The following is a 21066-nucleotide window of genomic DNA, read 5'->3' on the forward strand; positions in this document are numbered from 1 at the left end:
GGTGATTGGCCTTGTCTGAGTTTCAGTAGATAATGTAGAAGATGATGAGGGATGGTCGGATTTACTGGTCAATGTAATGGCCCTAGTTTCTTTTGAAATGGTGGGCTCTGCTGTAGAGTGTGGTTTCAAGCTTGCTGTTATTGTTCTTGTCTGTGATGTTGCTTCGCTTGTGGAAATAGTAGCAGACAACTGTGAAACTGTGGATTCCTCAATGGCAGTGGAAGTGACTGGCTGTGGTGACACTGTTGTTGACTTGCTTATCGTGGTGACTGGCCCTGTCTGAGTTTCAGTAGATAATGCAGAAGATGATGAAGGATGTTTGGACTCACTGGTCAGGGTAACGGCCCTAGTCTCTTTTGAAATGGTGGGCTCTGCTGTAGAGTGTGGTTTCAAGCTTGCTGTTATTGTTCTTGTCTGTGATGTTGTTTCTTTTGTGGGAACAGTAGCAGACAACTGTGAAACTGTGGATTCTTCACTGGCAGTGGAAGTGACTGGGTGTGGTGACAATGTTTTTAACTTGCTTGTCGTGGTGAGTGGCCTTGTCTGAGTTTCAGTAGATAATGCAGAAGATGATGAGGGATGGTTGGATTCACTGGTCAACGTATTGGCCCTAGTTTCTTTTGAAATGGTGGGCTCTGCTGTAGAGTGTGGTTTCAAGCTTGCTGTTATTGTTCTTGTCTGTGATGTTGCTTCCCTTGTGGGAACAGTAACAGACAACTGTGAAACTGTAGATTCCTCACTGGCAGTGGAAGTGACTGGGTGTGGTGACACTGTTGTTGACTTGCTTGTCGTGGTGAGTGGCCTTGTCTGAGTTTCAGTAGATAATGCAGAGGATGATGAAGGATGTTTGGACTCACTGGTCAGGGTAACGGCCGTAGTCTCTTTTGAAATGGTGGGCTCTGCTGTAGAGTGTGGTTTCAAGCTTGGTGTTATTGTTCTTGTCTGTGATGTTGCTTCTTTTGTGGGAACAGTAGCAGACAACTGTGAAACTGTGGATTCTTCAATGGCAGTGGAAGTGACTGGCTGTGGTGATACTGTAGTTGACTTGCTTGTCGTGGTGAGTGGCCTTGTCTGAGTTTCAGTAGACAATGCAGATGATGAGGGATGTTTGGACTCACTGGTTAATGTAATGGCCCTTGTTTCTTTTGAAATGGTGGGCTCTGCTGTAGAGTGTGGTTTCAAGCTTGCTGTTATTGTTCTTGTCTGTGATGTTGCTTCTTTTGCGGGAACAGTAGCAGACATCTGTGAAAATGTAGATGCCTCACTGGCAGCGGAAGTGACTGGGTGTGGTGACAATGTTTTTAACTTGTTTGTCGTGGTGATTGGCCTTGTCTGAGTTTCAGTAGATAATGCAGAAGATGATGAGGGATGGTCGGATTTACTGGTCAATGTAATGGCCCTAGTCTCTTTTGAAATGGTGGGCTCTGCTGTAGAGTGTGGTTTCAAGCTTGCTGTTATTGTTCTTGTCTGTGATGTTGCTTCCCTTGTGGAAATAGTAGCAGACAACTGTGAAACTGTGGATTCCTCAATGGCAGTGGAAGTGACTGGCTGTGGTGATACTGTTGTTGACTTGCTTGTCGTGGTGAGTGGCCTTGTCTGAGTTTCAGTAGATAATGCAGAAGATGATGAGGGATGGTTGGATTCACTGGTCAACGTATTGGCCCTAGTTTCTTTTGAAATGGTGGGCTCTGCTGTAGAGTGTGGTTTCAAGCTTGCTGTTATTGTTCTTCTCTGTGATGTTGCTTCCCTTGTGGGAACAGTAACAGACAACTGTGAAACTGTAGATTCCTCACTGGCAGTGGAAGTGACTGGGTGTGGTGACACTGTTGTTGACTTGCTTGTCGTGGTGAGTGGCCTTGTCTGAGTTTCAGTAGATAATGCAGAGGATGATGAAGGATGTTTGGACTCACTGGTCAACGTATTGGCCCTAGTTTCTTTTGAAATGGTGGGCTCTGCTGTAGAGTGTGGTTTCAAGCTTGCTGTTATTGTTCTTCTCTGTGATGTTGCTTCCCTTGTGGGAACAGTAACAGACAACTGTGAAACTGTAGATTCCTCACTGGCAGTGGAAGTGACTGGGTGTGGTGACACTGTTGTTGACTTGCTTGTCGTGGTGAGTGGCCTTGTCTGAGTTTCAGTAGATAATGCAGAGGATGATGAAGGATGTTTGGACTCACTGGTCAGGGTAACGGCCGTAGTCTCTTTTGAAATGGTGGGCTCTGCTGTAGAGTGTGGTTTCAAGCTTGGTGTTATTGTTCTTGTCTGTGATGTTGCTTCTTTTGTGGGAACAGTAGCAGACAACTGTGAAACTGTGGATTCTTCAATGGCAGTGGAAGTGACTGGCTGTGGTGATACTGTAGTTGACTTGCTTGTCGTGGTGAGTGGCCTTGTCTGAGTTTCAGTAGACAATGCAGAGAATGATGAGGGATTTTTGGACTCACTGGTTAATGTAATGGCCCTTGTTTCTTTTGAAATGGTGGGCTCTGCTGTAGAGTGTGGTTTCAAGCTTGCTGTTATTGTTCTTGTCTGTGATGTTGCTTCTTTTGCGGGAACAGTAGCAGACATCTGTGAAAATGTAGATGCCTCACTGGCAGCGGAAGTGACTGGGTGTGGTGACAATGTTTTTAACTTGCTTGTCGTGGTGATTGGCCTTGTCTGAGTTTCAGTAGATAATGCAGAAGATGATGAGGGATGGTCGGATTTACTGGTCAATGTAATGGCCCTAGTTTCTTTTGAAATGGTGGGCTCTGCTGTAGAGTGTGGTTTCAAGCTTGCTGTTATTGTTCTTGTCTGTGATGTTGCTTCCCTTGTGGAAATAGTAGCAGACAACTGTGAAACTGTGGATTCCTCAATGGCAGTGGAAGTGACTGGCTGTGGTGATACTGTTGTTGACTTGCTTGTCGTGGTGATTGGCCTTGTCTGAGTTTCAGTAGATAATGCAGAAGATGATGAAGGATGTTTGGACTCACTGGTCAGGGTAACGGCCCTAGTCTCTTTTGAAATGGTGGGCTCTGTTGTAGAGTGTGGTTTCAAGCTTGGTGTTATTGTTCTTGTCTGTGATGTTGCTTCTTTTGTGGGAACAGTAGCAGACATCTGTGAAAATGTAGATGCCTCACTGGCAGCGGAAGTGACTGGGTGTGGTGACAATGTTTTTAACTTGCTTTTCGTGGTGATTGGCCTTGTCTGAGTTTCAGTAGATAAAGCAGAAGATGATGAGGGATGGTCGGATTTACTGGTCAATGTAATGGCCCTAGTCTCTTTTGAAATGGTGGGCTCTGCTGTAGAGTGTGGTTTCAAGCTTGCTGTTATTGTTCTTGTCTGTGATGTTGCTTCCCTTGTGGAAATAGTAGCAGACAACTGTGAAACTGTGGATTCCTCAATGGCAGTGGAAGTGACTGGCTGTGGTGATACTGTTGTTGACTTGCTTGTCGTGGTGAGTGGCCTTGTCTGAGTTTCAGTAGATAATGCAGAGGATGATGAAGGATGTTTGGACTCACTGGTCAGGGTAACGGCCCTAGTCTCTTTTGAAATGGTGGGCTCTGCTGTAGAGTGTGGTTTCAATCTTGGTGTTATTGTTCTTGTCTGTGATGTTGCTTCTTTTGTGGGAACAGTAGCAGACAACTGTGAAACTGTCGATTCTTCAATGGCAGTGGAAGTGACTGGCTGTGGTGATACTGTAGTTGACTTGCTTGTCGTGGTGAGTGGCCTTGTCTGAGTTTCAGTAGATAATGCAGAGAATGATGAGGGATGTTTGGACTCACTGGTTAATGTAATGGCCCTAGTTTCTTTTGAAATGGTGGGCTCTGCTGTAGAGTGTGGTTTCAAGCTTGCTGTTATTGTTCTTGTCTGTGATGTTGTTTCTTTTGTGGGAACAGTAGCAGACAACTGTGAAACTGTAGATTCCTCACTGGCAGTGGAAGTGACTGGCTGTGGTGACACTGTTGTTGACTTGCTTATCGTGGTGACTGGCCCTGTCTGAGTTTCAGTAGATAATGCAGAAGATGATGAAGGATGTTTGGACTCACTGGTCAGGGTAACGGCCCTAGTCTCTTTTGAAATGGTGGGCTCTGCTGTAGAGTGTGGTTTCAAGCTTGCTGTTATTGTTCTTGTCTGTGATGTTGTTTCTTTTGTGGGAACAGTAGCAGACAACTGTGAAACTGTGGATTCTTCACTGGCAGTGGAAGTGACTGGGTGTGGTGACAATGTTTTTAACTTGCTTGTCGTGGTGAGTGGCCTTGTCTGAGTTTCAGTAGATAATGCAGAAGATGATGAGGGATGGTTGGATTCACTGGTCAATGTATTGGCCCTAGTTTCTTTTGAAATGGTGGGCTCTGCTGTAGAGTGTGGTTTCAAGCTTGCTGTTATTGTTCTTGTCTGTGATGTTGCTTCTTTTGTGGGAACAGTAACAGACAACTGTGAAACTGTAGATTCCTCACTGGCAGTGGAAGTGACTGGGTGTAGTGACACTGTTGTTGACTTGCTTGTCATGGTGAGTGGCCTTGTCTGAGTTTCAGTAGATAATGCAGAGGATGATGAAGGATGTTTGGACTCACTGGTCAGGGTAACGGCCGTAGTCTCTTTTGAAATGGTGGGCTCTGCTGTAGAGTGTGGTTTCAAGCTTGGTGTTATTGTTCTTGTCTGTGATGTTGCTTCTTTTGTGGGAACAGTAGCAGACAACTGTGAAACTGTGGATTCTTCAATGGCAGTGGAAGTGACTGGCTGTGGTGATACTGTTGTTGACTTGCTTGTCGTGGTGAGTGGCCTTGTCTGAGTTTCAGTAGATACTGCAGGGGATGATGAGGGATGTTTGGACTCACTGGTTAATGTAATGGCCCTAGTTTCTTTTGAAATGGTGGGCTCTGCTGTAGAGTGTGGTTTCAAGCTTGGTGTTATTGTTCTTGTCTGTGATGTTGCTTCTTTTGTGGGAACAGTAGCAGACAACTGTGAAACTGTGGATTCTTCAATGGCAGTGGAAGTGACTGGCTGTTGTGATACTGTTGTTGACTTGCTTGTCGTGGTGAGTGGCCTTGTCTGAGTTTCAGTAGATAATGCAGGGGATGATGAGGGATGTTTGGACTCACTGGTTAATGTAATGGCCCTAGTTTCTTTTGAAATGGTGGGCTCTGCTGTAGAGTGTGGTTTCAAGCTTGGTGTTATTGTTCTTGTCTGTGATGTTGCTTCTTTTGTGGGAACAGTAGCAGACAACTGTGAAACTGTGGATTCTTCAATGGCAGTGGAAGTGACTGGCTGTGGTGATACTGTTGTTGACTTGCTTGTCGTGGTGAGTGGCCTTGTCTGAGTTTCAATAGATAATGCAGAGAATGATGAGGGATGTTTGGACTCACTGGTTAATGTAATGGCCCTAGTTTCTTTTGAAATGGTGGGCTCTGCTGTAGAGTGTGGTTTCAAGCTTGGTGTTATTGTTCTTGTCTGTGATGTTGCTTCTTTTGCGGGAACAGTAGCAGACATCTGTGAAAATGTAGATGCCTCACTGGCAGCGGAAGTGACTGGGTGTGGTGACAATGTTTTTAACTTGCTTGTCGTGGTGATTGGCCTTGTCTGAGTTTCAGTAGATAATGTAGAAGATGATGAGGGATGGTCGGATTTACTGGTCAATGTAATGGCCCTAGTTTCTTTTGAAATGGTGGGCTCTGCTGTAGAGTGTGGTTTCAAGCTTGCTGTTATTGTTCTTGTCTGTGATGTTGCTTCGCTTGTGGAAATAGTAGCAGACAACTGTGAAACTGTGGATTCCTCAATGGCAGTGGAAGTGACTGGCTGTGGTGAAACTGTTGTTGACTTGCTTATCGTGGTGACTGGCCCTGTCTGAGTTTCAGTAGATAATGCAGAAGATGATGAAGGATGTTTGGACTCACTGGTCAGGGTAACGGCCCTAGTCTCTTTTGAAATGGTGGGCTCTGCTGTAGAGTGTGGTTTCAAGCTTGCTGTTATTGTTCTTGTCTGTGATGTTGTTTCTTTTGTGGGAACAGTAGCAGACAACTGTGAAACTGTGGATTCTTCACTGGCAGTGGAAGTGACTGGGTGTGGTGACAATGTTTTTAACTTGCTTGTCGTGGTGAGTGGCCTTGTCTGAGTTTCAGTAGATAATGCAGAAGATGATGAGGGATGGTTGGATTCACTGGTCAATGTATTGGCCCTAGTTTCTTTTGAAATGGTGGGCTCTGCTGTAGAGTGTGGTTTCAAGCTTGCTGTTATTGTTCTTGTCTGTGATGTTGCTTCCCTTGTGGGAACAGTAACAGACAACTGTGAAACTGTAGATTCCTCACTGGCAGTGGAAGTGACTGGGCGTGGTGACACTGTTGTTGACTTGCTTGTCGTGGTGAGTGGCCTTGTCTGAGTTTCAGTAGATAATGCAGAGGATGATGAAGGATGTTTGGACTCACTGGTCAGGGTAACGGCCGTAGTCTCTTTTGAAATGGTGGGCTCTGCTGTAGAGTGTGGTTTCAAGCTTGGTGTTATTGTTCTTGTCTGTGATGCTGCTTCTGTTGTGGGAACAGTAGCAGACAACTGTGAAACTGTGGATTCTTCAATGGCAGTGGAAGTGACTGGCTGTGGTGATACTGTAGTTGACTTGCTTGTCGTGGTGAGTGGCCTTGTCTGAGTTTCAGTAGACAATGCAGAGAATGATGAGGGATGTTTGGACTCACTGGTTAATGTAATGGCCCTTGTTTCTTTTGAAATGGTGGGCTCTGCTGTAGAGTGTGGTTTCAAGCTTGCTGTTATTGTTCTTGTCTGTGATATTGTTTCTTTTGTGGGAACAGTAGCAGACAACTGTGAAACTCTAGATTCCTCAATGGCAGTGGAAGTGACTGGCTGTGGTGACACTGTTGTTGACTTGCTTGTCGTGGTGAGTGGCCTTGTCTGAGTTTCAGTAGATAATGCAGAAGATGATGAGGGATGGTCGGATTTACTGGTCAATGTAATGGCCGTAGTCTCTTTTGAAATGGTGGGCTCTGCTGTAGAGTGTGGTTTCAAGCTTGCTGTTATTGTTCTTGTCTGTGATGTTGCTTCCCTTGTGGAAATAGTAGCAGACAACTGTGAAACTGTGGATTCCTCAATGGCAGTGGAAGTGACTGGCTGTGGTGATACTGTTGTTGACTTGCTTGTCGTGGTGAGTGGCCTTGTCTGAGTTTCAGTAGATAATGCAGAGGATGATGAGGGATGTTTGGACTCACTGGTTAATATAATGGCCCTAGTTTCTTTTGAAGTGGTGGGCTCTGCTGTAGAGTGTGGTTTCAAGCTTGCTGTTATTGTTCTTGTCTGTGATATTGTTTCTTTTGTGGGAACAGTAGCAGACAACTGTGAAACTCTAGATTCCTCAATGGCAGTGGAAGTGACTGGCTGTGGTGACACTGTTGTTGACTTGCTTGTCGTGGTGAGTGGCCTTGTCTGAGTTTCAGTAGATAATGCAGAGGATGATGAGGGATGGTTGGATTCACTGGTCAATGTAATGGCCCTAGTTTCTTTTGAAATGGTGGGCTCTGCTGTAGAGTGTGGTTTCAGGCTTGCTGTTATTGTTCTTGTCTGTGATGTTGCTTCCCTTGTGGGAACAGTAACAGACAACTGTGAAACTGTAGATGCCTCACTGGCAGCGGAAGTGACTGGGTGTGGTGACAATGTTTTTAACTTGCTTGTCGTGGTGAGTGGCCTTGTCTGAGTTTCAGTAGATAATGCAGAAGATGATGAGGGATGGTCGGATTTACTGGTCAATGTAAATGCCCTAGTCTCTTTTGAATTGGTGGGCTCTGCTGTAGAGTGTGGTTTCAAGCTTGCTGTTATTGTTATTGTCTTTGATGTTGCTTCCCTTGTGGAAATAGTAGCAGACAACTGTGAAACTGTGGATTCCTCAATGGCAGTGGAAGTGACTGGCTGTGGTGATACTGTTGTTGACTTGCTTGTCGTGGTGAGTGGCCTTGTCTGAGTTTCAGTAGATAATGCAGAAGATGATGAAGGATGTTTGGACTCACTGGTCAGGGTAACGGCCCTAGTCTCTTTTGAAATGGTGGGCTCTGCTGTAGAGTGTGGTTTCAAGCTTGGTGTTATTGTTCTTGTCTGTGATGTTGCTTCTTTTGCGGGAACAGTAGCAGACATCTGTGAAAATGTAGATGCCTCACTGGCAGCGGAAGTGACTGGGTGTGGTGACAATGTTTTTAACTTGCTTTTCGTGGTGATTGGCCTTGTCTGAGTTTCAGTAGATAAAGCAGAAGATGATGAGGGATGGTCGGATTTACTGGTCAATGTAATGGCCCTAGTCTCTTTTGAAATGGTGGGCTCTGCTGTAGAGTGTGGTTTCAAGCTTGCTGTTATTGTTCTTGTCTGTGATGTTGCTTCCCTTGTGGAAATAGTAGCAGACAACTGTGAAACTGTGGATTCCTCAATGGCAGTGGAAGTGACTGGCTGTGGTGACACTGTTGTTGACTTGCTTGTCGTGGTGAGTGGCCTTGTCTGAGTTTCAGTAGATAATGCAGAGGATGATGAGGGATGTTTGGACTCACTGGTTAATGTAATGGCCCTAGTTTCTTTTGAAATGGTGGGCTCTGCTGTAGAGTGTGGTTTCAAGCTTGCTGTTATTGTTCTTGTCTGTGATGTTGCTTCTTTTGTGGGAACAGTAGCAGACAACTGTGAAACTGTAGATTCCTCAATGGCAGTGGAAGTGACTGGCTGTGGTGACACTGTTGTTGACTTGCTTGTCGTGGTGAGTGGCCTTGTCTGAGTTTCAGTAGATAATGCAGAGGATGATGAGGGATGTTTGGACTCACTGGTTAATGTAATGGCCCTAGTTTCTTTTGAAATGGTGGGCTCTGCTGTAGAGTGTGGTTTCAAGCTTGCTGTTATTGTTCTTGTCTGTGATGTTGCTTCCCTTGTGGGAACAGTAACAGACAACTGTGAAACTGTAGATGCCTCACTGGCAGCGGAAGTGACTGGGTGTGGTGACAATGTTTTTAACTTGCTTGTCGTGGTGAGTGGCCTTGTCTGAGTTTCAGTAGATAATGCAGAAGATGATGAGGGATGGTCGGATTTACTGGTCAATGTAATGGCCCTAGTCTCTTTTGAAATGGTGGGCTCTGCTGTAGAGTGTGGTTTCAAGCTTGGTGTTATTGTTCTTGTCTGTGGTGTTGCTTCTTTTGCGGGAACAGTAGCAGACATCTGTGAAAATGTAGATGCCTCACTGGCAGTGGAAGTGACTGGGCGTGGTGATACTGTTGTTGACTTGCTTGTCGTGGTGAGTTTCCTTGTCTGAGTTTCAGTAGATAATGCAGAGAATGATGAGGGATGTTTGGACTCACTGGTCAGGGTAACGGCCGTAGTCTCTTTTGAAATGGTGGGCTCTGCTGTAGAGTGTGGTTTCAAGCTTGGTGTTATTGTTCTTGTCTGTGATGTTGCTTCTTTTGTGGGAACAGTAGCAGATAACTGTGAAACTGTGGATTCTTCAATGGCAGTGGAAGTGACTGGCTGTGGTGATACTGTAGTTGACTTGCTTGTCGTGGTGAGTGGCCTTGTCTGAGTTTCAGTAGACAATGCAGAGAATGATGAGGGATGTTTGGACTCACTGGTTAATGTAATGGCCCTTGTTTCTTTTGAAATGGTGGGCTCTGCTGTAGAGTGTGGTTTCAAGCTTGCTGTTATTGTTCTTGTCTGTGATGTTGCTTCTTTTGCGGGAACAGTAGCAGACATCTGTGAAAATGTAGATGCCTCACTGGCAGCGGAAGTGACTGGGTGTGGTGACAATGTTTTTAACTTGCTTGTCGTGGTGATTGGCCTTGTCTGAGTTTCAGTAGATAATGCAGAAGATGATGAGGGATGGTCGGATTTACTGGTCAATGTAATGGCCCTAGTCTCTTTTGAAATGGTGGGCTCTGCTGTAGAGTGTGGTTTCAAGCTTGCTGTTATTGTTCTTGTCTGTGATGTTGCTTCCCTTGTGGAAATAGTAGCAGACAACTGTGAAACAGTGGATTCCTCAATGGCAGTGGAAGTGACTGGCTGTGGTGATACTGTTGTTGACTTGCTTGTCGTGGTGAGTGGCCTTGTCTGAGTTTCAGTAGATAATGCAGAGGATGATGAGGGATGGTTGGATTCACTGGTCAATGTAATGGCCCTAGTTTCTTTTGAAATGGTGGGCTCTGCTGTAGAGTGTGGTTTCAGGCTTGCTGTTATTGTTCTTGTCTGTGATGTTGCTTCCCTTGTGGGAACAGTAACAGACAACTGTGAAACTGTAGATGCCTCACTGGCAGCGGAAGTGACTGGGTGTGGTGACAATGTTTTTAACTTGCTTGTCGTGGTGAGTGGCCTTGTCTGAGTTTCAGTAGATAATGCAGAAGATGATGAGGGATGGTCGGATTTACTGGTCAATGTAATGGCCCTAGTCTCTTTTGAATTGGTGGGCTCTGCTGTAGAGTGTGGTTTCAAGCTTGCTGTTATTGTTATTGTCTTTGATGTTGCTTCCCTTGTGGAAATAGGAGCAGACAACTGTGAAACTGTGGATTCCTCAATGGCAGTGGAAGTGACTGGCTGTGGTGATACTGTTGTTGACTTGCTTGTCGTGGTGAGTGGCCTTGTCTGAGTTTCAGTAGATAATGCAGAAGATGATGAAGGATGTTTGGACTCACTGGTCAGGGTAACGGCCCTAGTCTCTTTTGAAATGGTGGGCTCTGCTGTAGAGTGTGGTTTCAAGCTTGGTGTTATTGTTCTTGTCTGTGATGTTGTTTCTTTTGCGGGAACAGTAGCAGACATCTGTGAAAATGTAGATGCCTCACTGGCAGCGGAAGTGACTGGGTGTGGTGACAATGTTTTTAACTTGCTTTTCGTGGTGATTGGCCTTGTCTGAGTTTCAGTAGATAAAGCAGAAGATGATGAGGGATGGTCGGATTTACTGGTCAATGTAATGGCCCTAGTCTCTTTTGAAATGGTGGGCTCTGCTGTAGAGTGTGGTTTCAAGCTTGCTGTTATTGTTCTTGTCTGTGATGTTGCTTCCCTTGTGGAAATAGTAGCAGACAACTGTGAAACTGTGGATTCCTCAATGGCAGTGGAAGTGACTGGCTGTGGTGATACTGTTGTTGACTTGCTTGTCGTGGTGAGTGGCCTTGTCTGAGTTTCAGTAGATAATGCAGAGGATGATGAGGGATGTTTGGACTCACTGGTTAATGTAATGGCCCTAGTTTCTTTTGAAATGGTGGGCTCTGCTGTAGAGTGTGGTTTCAAGCTTGCTGTTATTGTTCTTGTCTGTGATGTTGTTTCTTTTGTGGAAACAGTAGCAGACAACTGTGAAACTGTAGATTCCTCAATGGCAGTGGAAGTGACTGGCTGTGGTGACACTGTTGTTGACTTGCTTATCGTGGTGAGTGGCCCTGTCTGAGTTTCAGTAGATAATGCAGAGGATGATGAAGGATGTTTGGACTCACTGGTCAGGGTAACGGCCCTAGTCTCTTTTGAAATGGTGGGCTCTGCTGTAGAGTGTGGTTTCAAGCTTGCTGTTATTGTTCTTGTCTGTGATGTTGCTTCTTTTGTGGGAACAGTAGCAGACAACTGTGAAACTGTAGATTCCTCAATGGCAGTGGAAGTGACTGGCTGTGGTGACACTGTTGTTGACTTGCTTGTCGTGGTGAGTGGCCTTGTCTGAGTTTCAGTAGATAATGCAGAGGATGATGAGGGATGTTTGGACTCACTGGTTAATGTAATGGCCCTAGTTTCTTTTGAAATGGTGGGCTCTGCTGTAGAGTGTGGTTTCAAGCTTGCTGTTATTGTTCTTGTCTGTGATGTTGCTTCCCTTGTGGGAACAGTAACAGACAACTGTGAAACTGTAGATGCCTCACTGGCAGCGGAAGTGACTGGGTGTGGTGACAATGTTTTTAACTTGCTTGTCGTGGTGAGTGGCCTTGTCTGAGTTTCAGTAGATAATGCAGAAGATGATGAGGGATGGTCGGATTTACTGGTCAATGTAATGGCCCTAGTCTCTTTTGAAATGGTGGGCTCTGCTGTAGAGTGTGGTTTCAAGCTTGGTGTTATTGTTCTTGTCTGTGGTGTTGCTTCTTTTGCGGGAAAAGTAGCAGACATCTGTGAAAATGTAGATGCCTCACTGGCAGTGGAAGTGACTGGGCGTGGTGATACTGTTGTTGACTTGCTTGTCGTGGTGAGTTTCCTTGTCTGAGTTTCAGTAGATAATGCAGAGAATGATGAGGGATGTTTGGACTCACTGGTTAATGTAATGGCCCTAGTTTCTTTTGAAATGGTGGGCTCTGCTGTAGAGTGTGGTTTCAAGCTTGCTGTTATTGTTCTTGTCTGTGATGTTGTTTCTTTTGTGGGAACAGTAGCAGACATCTGTGAAACTGTGGATTCCTCACTGGCAGTGGAAGTGACTGCATGTGGTGACACTGTTGTTGACTTGCTTGTCGTGGTGAGTGGCCTCGTCTGAGTTTCAGTAGATAATGCAGAGAATGATGAGGGATGTTTGGACTCACTAGTCAGGGTAACGGCCCTAGTTTCTTTTGAAATGGTGGGCTCTGCTGTAGAGTGTGGTTTCAAGCTTGGTGTTATTGTTATTGTCTGTGATGTTGCTTCCCTTGTGGAAATAGTAGCAGACAACTGTGAAACTGTGGATTCCTCAATGGCAGTGGAAGTGACTGTCTGTGGTGATACTGTTGTTGACTTGCTTGTCGTGGTGAGTGGCCTTGTCTGAGTTTCAGTAGATAATGCAGAGGATGATGAAGGATGTTTGGACTCACTGGTCAGGGTAACGGCCGTAGTCTCTTTTGAAATGGTGGGCTCTGCTGTAGAGTGTGGTTTCAAGCTTGCTGTTATTGTTCTTGTCTGTGATGTTGCTTCTTTTGCGGGAACAGTAGCAGACATCTGTGAAACTGTGGATTCCTCAATGGCAGTGGAATTGACTGGCTGTGGTGACACTGTTGTTGACTTGCTTGTCGTGGTGAGTGGCCTTGTCTGAGTTTCAGTAGATAATGCAGCGGATGATGAGGGATGTTTGGACTCACTGGTTAATGTAATGGCCCTAGTTTCTTTTGAAATGGTGGGGTCTGCTGTAGAGTGTGGTTTCAAGCTTGCTGTTATTGTTCTTGTCTGTGATGTTGCTTCTTTTGTGGGAAAGGTAGCAGACAACTGTGAAACTGTAGATTCCTCAATGGCAGTGGAAGTGACTGGGTGTGGTGACACCGTTGTTGACTTGCTTGTCGTGGTGATTGGCCTTGTCTGAGTTTCAGTAGATAATGCAGAGAATGATGAGGGATGTTTGGACTCACTGGTTAATATAATGGCCCTAGTTTCTTTTGAAATGGTCGGCTCTGCTGTAGAGTGTGGTTTCAAGCTTGCTGTTATTGTTCTTGTCTGTGATGTTGTTTCTTTTGTGGGAACAGTAGCAGACAACTGTGAAACTGTAGATTCCTCAATGGCAGTGGAAGTGACTAGCTGTGGTGACACTGTTGTTGACTTGCTTGTCGTGGTGAGTGGCCTTGTCTGAGTTTCAGTAGATAATGCAGAAGATGATGAGGGATGGTTGGATTCACTGGTCAATGTAATGGCCCTAGTTTCTTTTGAAATGGTGGGCTCTGCTGTAGAGTGTGGTTTCAAGCTTGCTGTTTTTGTTCTTGTCTGTGATGTTGCTTCCCTTGTGGGAACAGTAACAGAAAACTGTGAAACTGTAGATGCCTCACTGGCAGCGGAAGTGACTGGGTGTGGTGACAATGTTTTTAACTTGCTTGTCGGGGTGAGTGGCCTTGTCTGAGTTTCAGTAGATAATGCAGAAGATGATGAGGGATGGTCGGATTTACTGGTCAATGTAATGGCCCTAGTCTCTTTTGAAATGGTGGGCTCTGCTGTAGAGTGTGGTTTCAAGCTTGCTGTTATTGTTCTTGTCTGTGATGTTGCTTGTTTTGTGGGAACAGTAGCAGACAACTGTGAAACTGTGGATTCCTCACTGGCAGTGGAAGTAACTGGCTGTTGTGATAGTGTTGTTGACTTGCTTGTCGTGGTGAGTGGCCTTGTCTGAGTTTCAGTAGATAATGCAGAAGATGATGAGGGATGGTCGGATTTACTGGTCAATGTAATGGCCCTAGTCTCTTTTGAAATGGTGGGCTCTGCTGTAGAGTGTGGTTTCAAGCTTGCTGTTATTGTTCTTGTCTGTGATGTTGCTTGTTTTGTGGGAACAGTAGCAGACAACTGTGAAACTGTGGAATCTTCACTGGCAGTGGAAGTGACTGGGTGTGGTGACAATGTTGTTGACTTGCTTGTCGTGATGATTGGCCTTGTCTGAGTTTCAGTAGATAATGCAGAGGATGATGAAGGATGTTTGGACTCACTGGTCAGGGTAACGGCCCTAGTCTCTTTTGAAATGGTGGGCTCTGCTGTAGAGTGTGGTTTCAAGCTTGCTGTTATTGTTCTTGTCTGTGATGTTGTTTCTTTTGTGGGAACAGTAGCAGACAACTGTGAAACTGTGGATTCTTCACTGGCAGTGGAAGTGACTGGCTGTAGTGACACTGTTTTTGACTTGCTTGTCGTGGTGAGTGGCCTTGTCTGAGTTTCCGTAGATAATGCAAAGGATGATGAGGAATGTTTGGACTCACTGGTTAATGTAATGGCCCTAGTTTCTTTTGAAATGGTGGGCTCTGCTGTAGAGTGTGGTTTCAAGCTTGCTGTTATTGTTCTTGTCTGTGATGTTGCTTCCCTTGTGGAAATAGTAGCAGACAACTGTGAAACTGTGGATTCCTCAATGGCAGTGGAAGTGACTGGCTGTGGTGATACTGTTGTTGACTTGCTTGTCGTGGTGAGTGGCCTTGTCTGAGTTTCAGTAGATAATGCAGAAGATGATGAGGGATGTTTGGACTCACTGGTCAGGGTAACGGCCCTAGTGTCTTTTGAAATGGTGGGCTCTTCTGTAGAGTGTGGTTTCAAGCTTGGTGTTATTGTTCTTGTCTGTGATGTTGCTTCTTTTGCGGGAACAGTAGCAGACATCTGTGAAAATGTAGATGCCTCACTGGCAGCGGAAGTGACTGGGTGTGGTGACAATGTTTTTAACTTGCTTGTCGTGGTGATTGGCCTCGTCTGAGTTTCAGTAGATAAGGCAGAAGATGATGAGGGATGGTCGGATTTACTGGTCAATGTAATGGCCCTAGTCTCTTTTGAAATGGTGGGCTCTGCTGTAGAGTGTGGTTTCAAGCTTGCTGTTATTGTTCTTGTCTGTGATGTTGCTTCTTTTGTGGGAACAGTAGCAGACAACTGTGAAACTGTAGACTCCTCACTGGCAGTGGAAGTGACTGGGTGTGGTGACAATGTTTTTGACTTGCTTGTCGTGGTGAGTGGCCTTGTCTGAGTTTCAGTAGATAATGCAGGGGATGATGAGGGATGTTTGGACTCACTGGTTAATGTAATGGCCCTAGTTTCTTTTGAAATGGTGGGGTCTGCTGTAGAGTGTGGTTTCAAGCTTGCTGTTATTGTTCTTGTCTGTGATGTTGCTTCTTTTGTGGGAACAGTAGCAGACAACTGTGAAACTGTAGATTCCTCAATGGCAGCGGAAGTGACTGGGTGTGGTGACAATGTTGTTGACTTGCTTGTCGTGGTGATTGGCCTTGTCTGAGTTTCAGTAGATAATGCAGAGGATGATGAAGGATGTTTGGACTCACTAGTCAGGGTAACGGCCCTAGTTTCTTTTGAAATGGTGGGCTCTGCTGTAGAGTGTGGTTTCAAGCTTGCTGTTATTGTTCTTGTCTGTGATGTTGCTTCTTTTGCGGGAACAGTAGCAGACATCTGTGAAAATGTAGATGCCTCACTGGCTGTGGAAGTGACTGGGTGTGGTGACAATGTTTTTAACTTGCTTGTCGTGGTGAGTGGCCTTGTCTGAGTTTCAGTAGATAATGCAGAAGATGATGAGGGATGGTTGGATTCACTGGTCAATGTAATGGTTCTAGTTTCTTTTGAAATGGTGGGCTCTGCTGTAGAGTGTGGTTTCAAGCTTTCTGTTATTGTTATTGTCTGTGATGTAACTTCCCTTGTGGAAATAGTAGCAGACAACTGTGAAACTGTAGACTCCTCACTGGCAGTGGAAGTGACTGGGTGTGGTGACAATGTTTTTGACTTGCTTGTCGTGGTGAGTGGCCTTGTCTGAGTTTCAGTAGATAATGCAGAGGATGATGAGGGATGTTTAGACTTACTGGTCAAGGTAACAGCCCTAGTTTCTTTTGAAATAGTGGGCTCTGCCGTAGAGTGTGGTTTCAAGCTTGCTGTTATTGTGCTTGTCTGTGATGTTGCTTTACTTGTGGAAATAGTAGCAGACAACTGTGAAACTGTAGACTCCTCACTGGCAGTGGAAGTGACTGGCTGTGGTGACAATGTTGTTGACTTGCTTGTCGTGGTGAGTGGCCTTGTCTGAGTTTCAGTAGATAATGCAGAAGATGATGAGGGATGGTCGGATTTACTGGTCAATGTAATGGCCCTAGTCTCTTTTGAAATGGTGGGCTCTGCTGTAGAGTGTGGTTTCAAGCTTGCTGTTATTGATCTTGTCTGTGATGTTGTTTCTTTTGTGGGAACAGTAGCAGACAACTGTGAAACTGTGGATTCTTCACTGGCAGTGGAAGTGACTGGGTGTGGTGACAATGTTGTTGACTTGCTTGTCGTGGTGATTGGCCTTCTCTGAGTTTTAGTAGATAATGCAGAAGATGATGAGGGATGGTCGGATTTACTGGTCAATGTAATGGCCCTAGTCTCTTTTGAAATGGTGGGCTCTGCTGTAGAGTGTGGTTTCAAGCTTGCTGTTATTGATCTTGTTTGTGATGTTGTTTCTTTTGTGGGAACAGTAGCAGACAAATGTGAAACTGTGGATTCTTCACTGGCAGCGGAAGTGACTGGGTGTGGTGACAATGTTGTTGACTTGCTTGTCGTGGTGAGTGGCCTTGTCTGAGATTCAGTAGATAATGCAGAGGATGATGAAGGATGTTTGGACTCACTGGTCAGGGTAACGGCCCTAGTCTCTTTTGAAATGGTGGGCTCTGCTGTAGAGTGTGGTTTCAAGCTTGCTGTTATTGTTCTTGTCTGTGATGTTGCTTCTTTTGTGGGAACAGTAGCAGACAACTGTGAAACTGTGGATTCCTCAATGGAAGTGGAATTGACTGGCTGTGGTGACACTGTTGTTGACTTGCTTGTCGTGGTGAGTGGCCTTGTCTGAGTTTCAGTAGATAATGCAGAGGATGATGAGGGATGTTTGGACTCACTGGTTAATGTAATGGCCCTAGTTTCTTTTGAAATGGTGGGCTCTGCTGTAGAGTGTGGTTTCAAGCTTGCTGTTATTGTTCTTGTCTGAGATGTTGCTTCCCTTGTGGAAATAGTAGCAGACAACTGTGAAACTGTGGATTCCTCAATGGCAGTGGAAGTGATTGGCTGTGGTGATACTGTTGTTGACTTGCTTGTCGTGGTGAGTGGCCTTGTCTGAGTTTCAGTAGATAATGCAGAGGATAATGAAGGATGTTTGGACTCACTGGTCAGGGTAACGGCCGTAGTCTCTTTTGAAATGGTGGGCTCTGCTGTAGAGTATGGTTTCAAGCTTGCTGTTATTGTTCTTGTCTGTGATGTTGCTTCTTTTGTGGGAACAGTAGCAGACAACTGTGAAACTGTGGATTCCTCAATGGCAGTGGAATTGACTGGCTGTGGTGACACTGTTGTTGACTTGCTTGTCGTGGTGAGTGGCCTTGTCTGAGTTTCAGTAGATAATGCAGCGGATGATGAGGGATGTTTGGACTCACTGGTTAATGTAATGGCCCTAGTTTCTTTTGAAATGGTGGGGTCTGCTGTAGAGTGTGGTTTCAAGTTTGCTGTTATTGTTCTTGTCTGTGATGTTGCTTCTTTTGTGGGAACAGTAGCAGACAACTGTGAAACTGTAGATTCCTCAATGGCAGTGGAAGTGACTGGGTGTGGTGACAATGTTGTTGACTTGCTTGTCGTGGTGATTGGCCTTGTCTGAGTTTCAGTAGATAATGCAGAGGATGATGAGGGATGTTTGGACTCACTGGTCAGGGTAACGGCCCTAGTTTCTTTTGAAATGGTGGGCTCTGCTGTAGAGTGTGGTTTCAAGCTTGCTGTTATTGTTCTTGTCTGTGATGTTGCTTCTTTTGCGGGAACAGTAGCAGACATCTGTGAAAATGTAGACTCCTCACTGGCAGTGGAAGTGACTGGGTGTGGTGACAATGTTTTTGACTTGCTTGTCGTGGTGAGTGGCCTTGTCTGAGTTTCAGTAGATAATGCAGAGGATGATGAAGGATGTTTGGACTCACTGGTCAGGGTAACGGCCGTAGTCTCTTTTGAAATGGTGGGCTTTGCTGTAGAGTGTGGTTTCAAGCTTGCTGTTATTGTTCTTGTCTGTGATGTTGCTTCTTTTGTGGGAACAGAAGCAGACAACTGTGAAACTGTGGATTCCTCAATGGCAGTGGAATTGACTTGCTGTGGTGACACTGTTGTTGACTTGCTTGTCGTGGTGAGTGGCCTTGTCTGAGTTTCAGTAGATAATGCAGCGGATGATGAGGGATGTTTGGACTCACTGGTTAATGTAATGGCCCTAGTTTCTTTTGAAATGGTGGGGTCTGCTGTAGAGTGTGGTTTCAAGCTTGCTGTTATTGTTCTTGTCTGTGATGTTGCTTCTTTTGTGGGAACAGTAGCAGACAACTGTGAAACTGTAGATTCCTCAATGGCAGCGGAAGTGACTGGGTGTGGTGACAATGTTGTTGACTTGCTTGTCGTGGTGATTGGCCTTGTCTGAGTTTCAGTAGATAATGCAGAGGATGATGAAGGATGTTTGGACTCACTAGTCAGGGTAACGGCCCTAGTTTCTTTTGAAATGGTGGGCTCTGCTGTAGAGTGTGGTTTCAAGCTTGCTGTTATTGTTCTTGTCTGTGATGTTGCTTCTTTTGTGGGAACAGTAGCAGACAACTGTGAAACTGTAGATTCCTCAATGGCAGTGGAAGTGACTGGGTGTGGTGACAATGTTGTTGACTTGCTTGTCGTGGTGATTGGCCTTGTCTGACTTTCAGTAGATAATGCAGAGGATGATGAAGGATTTTTGGACTCACTAGTCAGGGTAACGGCCCTAGTTTCTTTTGAAATGGTGGGCTCTGCTGTAGAGTGTGGTTTCAAGCTTGCTGTTATTGTTCTTGTCTGTGATGTTGCTTCTTTTGCGGGAACAGTAGCAGACATCTGTGAAAATGTAGATGCCTCACTGGCTGTGGAAGTGACTGGGTGTGGTGACAATGTTTTTAACTTGCTTGTCGTGGTGAGTGGCCTTGTCTGAGTTTCAGTAGATAATGCAGAAGATGATGAGGGATGGTTGGATTCACTGGTCAATGTAATGGTTCTAGTTTCTTTTGAAATGGTGGGCTCTGCTGTAGAGTGTGGTTTCAAGCTTTCTGTTATTGTTATTGTCTGTGATGTAACTTCCCTTGTGGAAATAGTAGCAGACAACTGTGAAACTGTAGACTCCTCACTGGCAGTGGAAGTGACTGGGTGTGGTGACAATGTTTTTGACTTGCTTGTCGTGGTGAGTGGCCTTGTCTGAGTTTCAGTAGATAATGCAGAGGATGATGAGGGATGTTTGGACTCACTGGTTAATGTAATGGCCCTAGTTTCTTTTGAAATGGTGGGCTCTGCTGTAGAGTGTGGTTTCAAGCTTGCTGTTATTGATCTTGTCTGTGATGTTGTTTCTTTTGTGGGAACAGTAGCAGACAACTGTGAAACTGTGGATTCTTCACTGGCAGTGGAAGTGACTGGGTGTGGTGACAATGTTGTTGACTTGCTTGTCGTGGTGATTGGCCTTCTCTGAGTTTTAGTAGATAATGTAGAAGATGATGAGGGATGGTCGGATTTACTGGTCAATGTAATGGCCCTAGTCTCTTTTGAAATGGTGGGCTCTGCTGTAGAGTGTGGTTTCAAGCTTGCTGTTATTGATCTTGTTTGTGATGTTGTTTCTTTTGTGGGAACAGTAGCAGACAAATGTGAAACTGTGGATTCTTCACTGGCAGCGGAAGTGACTGGGTGTGGTGACAATGTTGTTGACTTGCTTGTCGTGGTGAGTGGCCTTGTCTGAGATTCAGTAGATAATGCAGAGGATGATGAAGGATGTTTGGACTCACTGGTCAGGGTAACGGCCCTAGTCTCTTTTGAAATGGTGGGCTCTGCTGTAGAGTGTGGTTTCAAGCTTGCTGTTATTGTTCTTGTCTGTGATGTTGCTTCTTTTGTGGGAACAGTAGCAGACAACTGTGAAACTGTGGATTCCTCAATGGAAGTGGAATTGACTGGCTGTGGTGACACTGTTGTTGACTTGCTTGTCGTGGTGAGTGGCCTTGTCTGAGTTTCAGTAGATAATGCAGAGGATGATGAGGGATGTTTGGACTCACTGGTTAATGTAATGGCCCTAGTTTCTTTTGAAATGGTGGGCTCTGCTGTAGAGTGTGGTTTCAAGCTTGCTGTTATTGTTCTTGTCTGAGATGTTGCTTCCCTTGTGGAAATAGTAGCAGACAACTGTGAAACTGTGGATTCCTCAATGGCAGTGGAAGTGATTGGCTGTGGTGATACTGTTGTTGACTTGCTTGTCGTGGTGAGTGGCCTTGTCTGAGTTTCAGTAGATAATGCAGAGGATAATGAAGGATGTTTGGACTCACTGGTCAGGGTAACGGCCGTAGTCTCTTTTGAAATGGTGGGCTCTGCTGTAGAGTATGGTTTCAAGCTTGCTGTTATTGTTCTTGTCTGTGATGTTGCTTCTTTTGTGGGAACAGTAGCAGACAACTGTGAAACTGTGGATTCCTCAATGGCAGTGGAATTGACTGGCTGTGGTGACACTGTTGTTGACTTGCTTGTCGTGGTGAGTGGCCTTGTCTGAGTTTCAGTAGATAATGCAGCGGATGATGAGGGATGTTTGGACTCACTGGTTAATGTAATGGCCCTAGTTTCTTTTGAAATGGTGGGGTCTGCTGTAGAGTGTGGTTTCAAGTTTGCTGTTATTGTTCTTGTCTGTGATGTTGCTTCTTTTGTGGGAACAGTAGCAGACAACTGTGAAACTGTAGATTCCTCAAT

The sequence above is a fragment of the Channa argus genome, chromosome 5 (assembly GCF_033026475.1).
Source record: "Channa argus isolate prfri chromosome 5, Channa argus male v1.0, whole genome shotgun sequence".
Taxonomy (NCBI): Eukaryota; Metazoa; Chordata; class Actinopteri; order Anabantiformes; family Channidae; genus Channa; species Channa argus.